This window comes from Monodelphis domestica, chromosome 1, assembly GCF_027887165.1.
Source record: "Monodelphis domestica isolate mMonDom1 chromosome 1, mMonDom1.pri, whole genome shotgun sequence".
NCBI lineage: Eukaryota > Metazoa > Chordata > Mammalia > Didelphimorphia > Didelphidae > Monodelphis > Monodelphis domestica.
Genome location: NC_077227.1, coordinates 614,573,871 through 614,586,798, shown reverse-complemented (window position 1 = coordinate 614,586,798; position 12,928 = coordinate 614,573,871). Strand labels below are relative to the sequence as shown.

Below are 12,928 nucleotides of genomic sequence, written 5' to 3'. Positions count from 1 at the left end.
CCAAAGTGGAATAGGCAGCATCAATAATAATAATACCATGGAAATTAAAAAAAAATAAAATTTAAAATAATAAAAAATAAAATAAAAGATTAATAAAGAACAAGAAGACTATAATAGCAAGTAGTATTTAAGTAGTGCAACTTTTGTGAAGCACTTTCCAAACATTATTTTATTTTATATTCAGATAAACTCTGAGAGGTACATTCTATAATTATCCCCATTTTACAGATGAAATTGAGACTAAGAGAATTTAAGTGATTTTCCCATTGTCACAAAGCCAATCAAGTGAGTGAGGCTAGATTTGAATATAGGTCTTTTAACTCTGGGTTCATCATTTTATCCACAATGCCACCTAAATGCTAATAAGAAAATGAAGGATTGCTCATTAGTGGCATTAAAGTAATGGATCCTAGATCCACAGCTGAAAAGGACCTCAGGGGGCCCCTCACTTTATAGGTGAGGAAAGGTAAGGCTCAGGGAAATTGAGTGACTTGCCCAAGATCACACAGGTAATAAACATGAGAGTAGATTTCAAGGTCCTCTAACTCCAAATTCAGTTCCCTTTCCATAGCACCTAATGTTTACTTAGGTATAGGTTGAAAAAGATGGGCTCTTAGCTTCCAGCTAAGTGAGACTCTGTCTAAAAATAGAAAGGGGTTGCTGCAAAAGAAATAATGTGTGGAGAGCCATCATACCCTCATCCTCCATATCCAATCAATTACCAAATTATACTGTTTTTACATTTAACATTCTTTTTATTATGCTGTGCTTTCTCTTAGGAAGGTAGTGCCAATACAGCACCAAGTCTAGAGTCAGGAGGACCTGGGTTCAAATCTGACCTCAGACACTTCTTAGCTATATGATCTGGACAAGTCATTTAACCATGATTGCCTAGCCCTTGTTGCTCTTCTGTCTTAGAATTGACAATAAGAAGGGTTTAAAAAAAAGAGGAATGATAATGTGATAATGTCAATGTATAACCTATATAAAATTGTTAGCCATCTCAGGGGGGAGGAGAGAAGATAGGGAGCAAGAGAATTTGGAATGCAAAATGTTAGAAACAAATGTAAAAATTGTTTTTACATGTAATGGGGGAAATAAAATATTACTAAACTTTAAAAACAAAAAGAATGGTTGTACCATCATCAATAAGACAAGAAAATGTAGGAGGTCAGGTCTGGGAGGAAAGGTGATGGGCTGTGTTTTGATCATCAGGAGCATATTATCATTCTTTTACTTCAACCTGGTGTAATACAAAGAACATAGGACTAGAGGCAAAAACCTGGGATTCTCATCATCTTCACTCTGAAAACTTATCAGCTATGTAACCCTAAGCAAACCACTTACAAATTTCTGTCCCTGGTCTGCCCATATCTTAAAAATGGGTTTTCCACTATTATGATCCACCTAACACTAAACTCTACCTCCTCTCCCAATTTTTTTTTAAATCTACTACTAAACCCTAACATGATCTGTACTTACTTCACTGCCTTCTCACCTGGAATCTCCCTCTTCTGTGGTGACCTTCTCTCCCTGAAGATCCTTCTACTCCTGTAATCATCTCTCATGCATGAGGTCCTCCTCCATCTTGAAGAAGGGTCATTTTTTAAAAAATCTTTACCTTCCAGCTTAGAATCAATACTAGATATAGGTTGCAAAGAAGAACAGTAAGGGCTAGGCAATTGGGGTTAAGTGACTTGCCTAGCGTCACACCTAGGAAGTGACTGAGGTCACATTTGATCCCAGGACCTCCTGTCTCCAGGCTTGGCTCTCTATCCTCTGAGCCATCTAGCTGCGCCCCATAATGAACATTTAATAAATGCTTGTTGGTTTGATTTTTTTTCCTTAGAAAACAAGAGTGAAAATGTGTTTTTTTGTAGAGAATTGAAATATATGTGAATTATATTAGGGATATTGTAGATAAAAAATGTAAATAATTGGTTTAAAAAAAAACTCACCTTCTGCCTTAGTATCAGTTCCAAGACAGAAGAGTGGCAGGGGCTAGGTAATGGGGGTAAATGACTTGCCCTAGGTCACATCGCTAGGAATTATCTGAGGCCAGATATGAACCAAGGTCCTACCAACTCCAGGTCTGACATGTGCTACCTAGGTGTCCCATAATTGTGTTATAAAATATAGTATTGGTGCTCTTTTTTATATCATTACCCATTGACTCCCTATTTATGCTAGAAATACTTCCTTTATTCTTGCAATAAATACAGTCAAACAAAACAGATCCCCATAATGGTCATGTCTGAAAATGTACGTCTTATCCTATACCTCTAACCTACCACTTTTTTTCCAAATAGGAGGTAGGCATGTTTTTCCATTAGTCTTCTAAAACCATGATTGGCCATTAAATTAATAAGCTTGGGCATCTAAAATCTTTCAAGTCTGTTTTTCTTTACATAATTTTTGGTCATCATATGAATTATTCTTTTGTCCGCTTTGTATGAATTGATGAAATCTCTCCAAATTTCTCTGAATTTTTTTATAGTTATCATTTCTTACAATGCAATAATATTCCATTGCATAGTACAGCATAATTTATTCAGTCATTCCCCAACTGAGGAGCACACAGATTTGTTCTAGTTCTTTGCTACTACAAAAATTGTTGGGGGCGGCTGGGTGGCTCAGTGAATTGAGAGCCAGGCCCAGAGATAGGAGGTCCTGGGTTCAAATCTGACCTCAGACACTTTCTAGCTGTGTGACCCTGGGCAAGTCACTTGACCTCCATTGCCTAGCCCTTACCACTCTTTTGCCTTGGAACCAATGCACAGTATTGATTCCAAGATGGAAGGTAAGAGGTTTTTTAAAGATTGTTGCTACAAATATTTTTGATATATAGAAATTTCCCCTGTCTTTAACCTCCCTGGGGCATATGTCTAGCAGTAGTGTCATCAGGTCAAAGTACACATCCAATTTAGTGACTTTGGGGGGGGGGGAAATTTCAGATTATTTCCAAGATTGGTTGAACCATTTCCCAGTTCCACCAACAAAATATTAGTGTTCCTACCTTCTCACAATCCTTCCAATGTTTATCATTTTCATCTTTCGTCAACTTTGCCAATCATCTGTGTAGTAGAAAACCCCAAATAATTAAATTTGAATTTCTTCTTTATCTTTTTTAATTTCAAAGTAGATTTTTGTTTATATATTGTGTGTTTTTTCTTGTTAAAAATAATATTATGATTTTAAACCAGAAACATTTTCCTTTTTTTTTAAATTTCCTCTTAAAATTGGACACAATCATTTTTTAAATAAACATTTCAATATATAAAGAACAAAAGATGGTTGTATGTGAACCTGTAATCATGTCACATTTTAAATGAACATGTAATTCAGTCAGTCAATGAACATTTATTATGCCAAACATTGTTCTGGGAATGCAAAAATAAGGCAAAAGATATTCCTACTCTCAAAGAACTCACAATCTAATGGGGAAGAAAAAAAATATTTACAAAAAAGCCATATGTAGAATAAATAGGGAAAATTAAAAGAGGGAAGTCATTAGAATTAACAAGAGGTCAGGAAAAGCTTCCTATAAAAGAAGGGATTTTAACTGGGATTTTAAGGAAGCCATTGATCCTAGGAGGCAGAAATGAGGAGGGAGCCCATTTAAAGCTTGGGATACAGCTAGAGAAAAGGTCTAGAGCCAAAAGCTGAAGTGTCTTGTTCTTGGAATAGTAAGGAAGCCAGTTTTATTGGATAGAAGAGTACTTCAACACAGTACTGGCAAAATAACACTGTTGTTGTCCTCTTTTGAACTTTCTTTTATTGTTCTTTGTATTTATTTCTAAATAAATACAGTTACTATCTTTTGGTTTATGTTGTCTTGATTCCACCCTCTATATTCTTTCAACTCTCCCTCCCATGAAGGTATCTGTAGGACAAGGAATTTTTTCTAATGGAAGGCAAAAAAGGAATAGAAAACACACACACACACACACACACACACACACACACACACACACACACGTCTCTCTGCAAAGGTTTGCTGAGGTGTCTTTTCATATCTCTTATTTAGAGTCAAGCTTGTTCTTTGCAATTTTGTATCATTTATTTTTAATTATTTTATTGTGGTTGTTCTTTCCATTTACACTGGTATATAAGTCATTGCATTGTTTTATTGGCTCTGTTTACTTCTGCATCAATTCATGTAAGTCTTTCCATGCTTCCCTGTATTTATCTTATTTGTCATTCCTTACTGCCCTATAATATTCCATTACACTCAGAATTTGCCCAATCAATGGGCATCTACTTTGTTCCAGTTACTACTACCACAGAAATATTTTGGTGTATATGAGGCCTTTAATTTCATCAAAGACTTTGGGGCATATACCTCACAAGTGGAATCTTTGGGTCAAAGGGATGGATAGTTTGGTCACTTTTGTTTGCATAATTATATATTGCTTTCCAAATGCAGCTCCACAAACGAAGCATTGATGTCCCTATCTTTTCCACAGCCCTGTCAATGTTGACAATTTCCATCTTTTGTCATCTTTGCCAGGTTGCTGGGTATGAAGGAAATCTTCAGAACTGTTTTGACTCTAGTTGATGTTATAAATGGTATTTTGGAGAATTCTTTGCTTTGATTGTTGATCGCTTACAAGGCTTTTAAGATCTGTTTGTTCGGATCCTTTGATATTTGTAAAGGGTTGAGCACAGTACCTGGCTACAAAACCTACTACGAATTGGTTCTAAGGAAGAAGAGTGGGAAGGGCTAGGAAATGAGGGTTAAGTGGCTTGTCCAGAGTCATACAACTAGAAAGTAAGGTTAAATTTGAACACGGGACCTCCCATTTCTATGCCTAGCTCCTATCTACTGTGTCACCTAGCTGTCTCCTGAGTAATGATTCATTTATAAAATTTACATCAATTTCCAATAAATTTTATATATCAGTTTGGGAATGACTGAATAAGTTGTGCTATATGATAGTGATGGAATACTATTGTGCTATAAGAAATGACAAGCAGGATGATATCAGAAAAATCTGCAAAGACTTATATGAACTGAGATCAAATCAAGTGAACAGAGCCAGAAGAACACTGTACAAATGACAGCAATATTTTTTGATGAACAACTGTGAATAACCTAGTTGTTCTCAAGAATACAGTGATCCAAAATAGTCTCAGACTCATGATGAAAAATTCCATCTGCTCTCCAAGAAAGATCTGATGGAGTCTGAATGCAAATGGAAACCTATTATATTTATTTACTGTCTCTTTCCTTCTTTCTACTTGAGATCTCTTTGACAACATGGCTAATGTGGGCAAAGGTTTTACATGATTGCATGTGTAAAATCTATGTCAGATTGCTTACAGTCTCAGAGAATGGGAGACTAGAGAGTTAGTGAATGAGAGAAGGTTAGAAGGGAGAGAATTTGAAATTCAAAACTTTTTTTAAGTGAATGTTAAAGTATATGTGTCAGATCTATGGGAAAGGGAAGAATTTAAGACCAAGCAAGAGATAGAAAATATAACAAAATATAAAATGAATCATTTTGATTACACTAAATTAAAAAGCTTTTGTACACACAAAACCAATGAAACCAAAAATTAGAAGGGAAGCAACAAATTGGGGGAAAATGTAACAAAAACCTCTCAAATTTATGAGGAGTTAAATCAATTGCACAAAAAATCAAGCCATTCCCCAATTTGATAAATGGGCAAGGGACATGAATAGGCAGTTTTCAGACAAAGAAATTAAAACTATCAATAAGCACATGAAAAAGTGTTCTAAATCTCTCATAATTGGAGAAAAGCAAATCAAAACAACTCTGAGGTACCACCTCACACCTAGCAGATTGGCTAATATGACAGCTATGGAAAGTAATAAATGTTGGAGAGGATGTGGAAAACTGGGACATTAATTCATTGTTGGTAGAGTTGTGAATTGATCCAAACCTTCTGGAGGGCAATTTGGAACTATGCCCAAAGGGTGCTAAGAGACTGTCTGCCCTTTGATGCAAACATAGCACTGCTGGGTTTGTACCCCAAAGAGATAATAAGGAAAAATACATATACAAAAATATTTATAGCTGTGCTCTTTGTGGTGGCAAAAAATTAGAAAATGAGGGGATGCCCTTCGATTGGGGAATGGCTGAACAAATTGTGGTATATGTTGGTGATGGAATACTATTGTTCCCAAAGGAATAATAAAGTGGAGGAATTCCATGGAGACTGGAACAACCTCCAGGAAGTGATGCAGAATAAAAGGAGCAGAACCAGGAGAACATTGTACACAGAGACTGATACACTGTGGTACAATCGAATGTAATGGACTTCTCCATTAGTGGCAATGCAGTGATCCTGAACAACTTGGAGGGATCTATGAGAAAAAACATTATCCACATTCAGAGGAAAAACTGTGGGAGTAGAAACACAAAAGAAAAACAACTTCTTGAATACATGTGTTAAGAGGGATATGGCTGAGGATGTAGACTCTAAATGAACATCCTAATGCAAACACCAACAACATGGAAATAGGTTCTGGTCAAGAACACAAGTAATACCCAATGAAATTGCATGTTAGCTGTGGGAAGGGTGGGTGGAGGAGAGGGAAGGAAATAATGTGAATCTTGTAACCAAGGAATAATGTTCTAAATTGACTAAATTAATTCAAAAAATAAATCAATAAATAAAAATAAAAATCTAACTCTTAAAGTAGAAAAGCCATAGTTTTGACAATACAGACCTTTGTCAATAAGGTGGTGTCTCTTCTTTTTAGTATCCTGTCCAGATTTGCCATAGTTTTGCTTCAAAGAAACAAGAATCTTTCAGTTTCATGGCTGCAGTCTCTTTGCAGTGTTCTTTGGACAGAAGAATATGACACTATTTTAATTTCTTCTCTATTTGCCAGGAAGTGATGGGACCTAATGTCAAGATCTTAATTTTGTTTTTGTTTTTGTTCTTTATGTTGAGCTTCAGGCCAACTTTTATACTTGCTTTCACTCTCATCAAGAAGCTTCTTAGGGCAATGAGGTGGCTCAATGAATAGAGAGTCACTTCTAGAGACAAGGGGTCCTAGGTTCATATCTGGCCTCAGATGTGCCCTAGCTATGTGACTCTGGGCAAGTTTTAACCCCAGTTGTCTAGCTTCTTACTACTCTTACTACTTACTTGGAACTGATATTTAGTGTTGCTGCTAAGACAGAAAGTAAGCGTTAAAAAAAAAAAAGAAACTTCTTAATTCTTCTTTACTTTCTGCTATCAGAGTGATATCATCTGCCTATCTGAGATTGTTGCTATTTCTTGTAACAAGCTTTATTCCAGCTTCTGATTCATCCAGCCTGCCATTTTGCATGTTATGTTCTGTGTATAAGTTAAATAAATAAGTGACTATGGTACTCCTTTCCCATTCTGAAGCCAATTATTTGTTCCATGTTTGGTTCTAACTGTTGCCTCTTGACCCACCTATAGGTTCCTCAGGAGACAAGAAAGATGATCTACTTCTCCCATTTCTTTGAGGACTTGCCACATTTTGTTGTGATCCACATAGTCAAAGGCTTTGGTGTAGTCAATGAAGCCTAAGTAAATATTTCTCTAGAATCCCCTTACTTTCTCCATAATCCAATGAATGTTGGCAATTTGGTCTCTAATCCTCCTCTTTGAAAACCAGCCTGCTCTTCTGGAAATCCTAAATTCACACACTCCCGAAGCCTAGCTTGCACAATGTTAAGTATAAACTTGCTGGCATGTGAAATGAGTGCAATTTTTCAATCATTTGAACATCCTTTGGCATTGCCCTTCTTTAGGACTGGAACATAAAATGATCTTTTCCAATCCAATGGCCACTGTTGAGTTTTACAAATTTGCTGACATATTGAGTGCAGCACTTTAACAACATCATCTTTTAGGATCTTAAATAGCTCAGCTAGAATTCTGTCACCTCTGCTAGCCCAATTATTGCTAACAATGTTTCCTAAAGCCCACTTGACTTCCTTCTTCAGCATGTCTGGCTCTAGATCAATAACCACACCATCATAGTTATCAGTGATGCTAAGATCTTTTCTGAATATTTCTTTTGTCTTGCCACCTCTTTTTTAATTTTATTTTTTAACTTTATCTTTATTTTATTCTGATAACAAATATACATGTTTTCCAAAGCTATATGGTTCATATTGTCTCCTTCCCCTCTTCCCTCCCCCCTCCTGGAGTTGAAAAGCAATTCTACTGGGTTATACATGTAATATTCCTCAAAACATATTTCCATATTATTCATTTTTTAAAGAAGATAATCTTATAAAACCAGAATCCCAAATCATATACCCAAATAAACAAGTGATAAATCATGTTTTCATTTGCATTTCTAGTCCAACAGTTCTTTCTCTAGAGGTCTTGCCAACTCTTTTTAATCAGTCTCTTTTTAAAGATCCTTACCTTCTGTCTTAATATTAATTCTAAGAAGAGCAACACGAGCTAAGCAATTGGGGTTAAGTGACTTGCCCAGGGTCATGTAGCTAGAAAGTATCTGAGGTCAGATTTGAACCCAAGTCCTCTTAAATCCGAGCCTGGAGCTCTACCCACCGGGCTCCTTGATTGTCCCTTTAATCTCTTCTCCTTTGACCCTACCATTTTTGTCTTTTATGAAACCCATTTTTACACGAAACTTTCCTTTGTTAATTCTAATTTTTCTTGTCTTTCACTTTCTATTGTTTTTTTCTGTTTTGCTGCATTACTCATTTAAGAAAACCTTATCTCTCCTTGCTATTCTCTGGAATTCTGCATTCAGTTGGCCATATCTTTCCGTTTCTCTTTTCCCTATCACAATACCAAAAAATTTTTATGATTCCTGTTTTGTAGACTAGTTAAGGTCTGATGATACTAATATGCCTCCTTTGTTCTGATTTTTTCTTTATTCTGAATCTTGACCTTTTTTTTTTCTTCCAGAAAAATTTTAATAATATTTTGTCTAGTTCCATAAAGTAATAGCCTGGTAATTTGGCATGGCACTACATTTGTAAATTAATTTAGGTTACTCAGATTTTTGATATCTCAGATTTAAAGCTAGAAGAGACTCTAAATGAGGAAACTGAGGACAAGTGAAGCAGAGTAACTTACTTAAGGCCATAAAGGCAATAAAAACATTAGAGTCTGAATTTGAACCCAGGTCTTCTGACTCAAAATCCAACAGATTTTCCTCTAGGCTCTGTTATATTTGTCTGGCCACATTTTTCTAGTTGCTTCTTGAAAACCCCAGAAGAGACAGAAGCCCAGAAGCCCATTATAGTCCTCTGGGTTTAAATGGAAAAGATTATGAGTAGGGGGTCTCCCTAGAGAAAATAAACATGTTAAGGCCTAGCAGAGGGTACCCCTATGTTTGATGCATCTGGAAGAAGGAGGCAGGCACAAAAAGGCTTGGTTTAATGCCATCAACTCCTTCACTGTTTTGTCCAGAGCTGGTTGTGCCAGGAGATTCAAGCAAAATTAAATTTAGGTCTGTCGCCTTACATGGGGTGGCTCATTTCCAAGTCAATCTAGTGATTTTTCTTCTGTCAATGATTTAATCAGTGTAGGGAACTCCTTCCACCAGTCCAGATTGGCAACTCAACTCATCTGCAGCTTCTGAATGTAGGAATGAATGATTAAAGCATTTAGTAAAAGTTTACTATGTACAAAGCACTCAAGATACAAATAGAAAAGCAAGATACTTTGTTCTCAGAAAGCTCCCTTTCTAATGGAGGAGATGACATGGAAAGTTACAACTACAAGTCAGATGGAAAGGTCCCAAGATCCTTAGCCTGCAGCAGCAAGGCAGATGGTAATATATCTTCTTCAAAGTCATTTCCACTGGCAAAATATCTTTTTCTAGGGCCAAGGGATTTGGTGACAAGAACTTTCTTTTCTGGATTATCAGTAGCTATAACATAGAGTGTAGAGGCAATAGGTACCTTGCCATAACTCAAAGGATAACTTCTGGACCAGGCAGCATCAAGCTAAGGAAAGATGACAGCATCTATCCCAACTGCCACTCTGGGAACCCTGACATGGTGAGGATTACACATAGAAGTAACCATCTGTCATTTAACAGATGAGGAAGTTGAGGCCCAGAGAGGAGGACATAGGTAGTAAGTTGCAGGTCTAGGTTCTCCAATTCAGTGTTCTTGGTGGATTGTGGGTGTTGGCACACTGACATAAGGATGGAAGCACTATGGGATTGTGCATCCAGACTCCCAGGACAGAGTAGGTGGTGTATGGGAGGGATGCCTTTGAATGGCCCCTGTTGTTTTTTTCATTCTTTTACCCTTTTTTTTCTCTTTCCTTCTTCTTCCTCCTTCCCTTATTTTTTTTCTTCTAGGGGAGATAGCATGACAGAATAGAAATAGTGAGAGGCATAAAGTCTGAAAGGCCCAGCCCTTTTTGAACCCAAGTTCAAATCTTACTTCTGACAGTTCATAATAAGGCAAATTCCTTTCATCTTTCTGAATCTCTTTCTTCACTTATAAAATCAAGAAGATGGCCCCGACAGTCTCTTCTAGTTCTAAATCTGGGACCCCATGCTCTCCCATCTGCTACTCCTTTCTCTCCATTTTTTTCCTTCTCCCTTCATATACCTTAGCCATTTTAGCAGCATTCTAAGAATCAAAGGATTTTTGGAACTGAGAATAACAATCACTTAGCTGGGAAAGCTCACTGAGGGACATTTTGAGTTGGAGGTTCTAGCAGGACATCCAAGAGGACATATCCTCAGGGCAGCAGGCTAAAACTCTGGGAAAAAATCTACATATTGGAGTCACATTCATTTAACACAAGGGGTCCAGGTCTGTGGATTAATTCTAGGGGACTCCATGAATTTGTTTGTTTTTAATATATTATATATATATAATATGAACTTATATACAATTCTAAATGTACATAAAATACAAATATTAAACTAAAATATTTTGTATGAAATATGAATTTCATACTAAAATATTTATGTAAAATATAAATTTTATGTTGAAAATATATATTTATATAAAATATGTAACTTTATGGAAGAAATAAATATATTTCTATATATTTAGAATTTTTTAAAATTCCTATATATTTTGTATTATTTATTTAAAATTATCTTTAAAAGAAGGTCCATGGGCTTCAGTAGATTATTGAACAAATCCAAGTATTAAAAAAGGTCAGAAACTCTAATTTAACAGAAAAGGAAACTGGTGCATTGATTAGGTGACTTGTCCTAGATCACCCAAATTAAAGAGTAAGAATTCATATCTACTGCCATCCAAGCTAATGTTCTTTTCCCCAAAGGAAGAAGAGGAGAGGAGAAGGAGGAAGAGGAAGAAAATAATGAAAAGGGGAAGGAGAAAAATAGGATCAAGAAGATGAAAAAGAGGAGAAGGAGAAAGAAGAGGGTATAGAAGAGGAAGAAGGAAAAATATGAGAAAGAGAAGGAGGAGGGGGAAAAGGAATTGGAGGAGAAGGAAGTAGAGGAGAAGAATGAGAAAGAGGAAGAGAAGAAAAGGTCTCATCTGGGTAGTGTTTTAAGGTTTACAAAGCACTTTGCTTACAACAATCCTTTAGTAGTTGATATGCAAGTATAATTAACTCTATAGATAGAGAAACTGACATTCAGAGATGTGAAATGATTTGATCATGGTCACACAGTTAATAAGTTTTAGAGTTCAAATTCAAATTCAGTTCATTACACTCATGGCATTTTACAGCTCAAAGGGCCCTCAAAGATCATCTAGGTTAAACCCTTTACAGATTAATTAAACTGAGGCTCAGAGAGATGGGCCAAGGTCCACAGGAGTGCTTACGCACAACTTTCTCTTTAACAGCACTAGAGAGCAAATTGAGAAGGCCCATTTTCTCCTCTATCGTACTATTTTACAAAGTCCCTCCTAAATGGTGTTCATGCTCAACATTTCCTGGGACTAGACTAGTCTATTAAAAGCAATGACACAACCTGGCAGTACAGCTGGTCCCTTGATTTCTGGGAATTGCCACTTTTCTGGCTTGGACCTATCCTTCAGCCCCATAAACAAACAACATATTTATGTTAAGTCTAAAAACTAGGAGTCTAGTTCCCAGGGAGTCCTGCCTCTCTGCCTTCCTAGAAGTTTCTGGGTTATATCCCTGTGATTAGAGAGCTTCATTCATGCTCAATAATTCTCTTTTCCACAAGATGTGCTTTGGGACTGTCACTGGGGATACTTCTTACCCCTCCAGTGAGGCTCAAGATAATTGTTAGCAGGGATCAAAAACATTTTTAGAGACCCTAAATCGGGCATTTTTTTTTTACTTTGGTATCTATTTCCTAAACTAAGAGGAAACCCCACAAGTAGACACATGTATTATTATGGTTCTAGCTAGAGGCAGCCTGGGTTAAGGTAGCAAGTACTGGACTTCAAACCAGAGAACCCAAATTGAAATCCCAGTTTGGGGGTTTGCCAGTTAAATATCCCTGAACAAATCACTTGACCTCTCTCTAAGTCTATCTTTCTACTTTTGTTTCTTTATCTAGAACCCTGTTACCTGTATTGCAGGGTGTTTGTGAAGAAAATGCTCTATGAAACTATATATGTGAATTAGAAACTACTATTAATCTCAACCCTGAGTAATTCCTACATCTGTCCATCTCTGTTCCTATTCTGGAACCCCCGAAGGCAATCAAAGAACCATGCTGTTAAGTTACATAATAAATTTGCACCTTCTGACTTTGACTGGGATGCTTCCTCATCCAGGTCTTTTATTCATCTCTTAGTGATGATGCTCTACCACATTTCTGAACAACTGGCCCTACCTTCTGATGATGAACTTCTCCAAACCTAGAGAGGCAGGCTGGTCCTCAGACAACAGACATACAGTCCATTGGTTGGCCTGCATTTGAGCCTTTCTTTTACCTCCCTCACTTTCTCTTCTTTCCAGATGAAAAATCTCTTAATTCCCCACACCTCTTATTTACAGGGAGTGATGTCTGAAACCTTAC

At 36.7% G+C, this 12,928-nt stretch overlaps 1 long non-coding RNA gene across 1 annotated transcript in view; it reads left to right on the top strand.

The window, feature by feature from the left end:
• LOC103100892 (uncharacterized) overlaps positions 1–12,660 on the top strand; it is a 78,912-nt gene extending 66,252 nt beyond the window's left edge. Inside the window, exon 4 of the long non-coding RNA XR_008915606.1 lies at positions 11,245–12,660. This is a non-coding gene — a long non-coding RNA (uncharacterized LOC103100892). The remainder of the gene's footprint in view (positions 1–11,244) is intronic.
• The last annotated feature ends 268 nt before the right edge of the window (positions 12,661–12,928 follow it).